Source organism: Octodon degus, unplaced genomic scaffold (genome assembly GCF_000260255.1).
Source record: "Octodon degus isolate 3935 unplaced genomic scaffold, OctDeg1.0 scaffold00002, whole genome shotgun sequence".
NCBI classification, from domain to species: domain Eukaryota; kingdom Metazoa; phylum Chordata; class Mammalia; order Rodentia; family Octodontidae; genus Octodon; species Octodon degus.
The window spans coordinates 208,756-208,966 of record NW_004524578.1 but is presented as its reverse complement, the minus strand read 5'-3'; positions in this window follow the sequence as shown (position 1 = coordinate 208,966).

Genomic DNA, 211 nt, shown 5'->3' with positions numbered 1-211 from the left:
ATCTCCCCGCAATTTTTTCTTTTCTTTTCTTTTTTTTTGCCAGCCCATACTTAAACACCTGATTCCATGGCAGTGTGTTCCAGTTGTAGAACTTTTGCCAGCACATTGGGGCTTGATTCCCAGCACTGTCTAAATAAATAAACAGGGCCCAGGTGTACAGCTCAGTGGCATCGGCACCTGCCTGGCAAGTACAAGGTCTTGAGTTCAACCC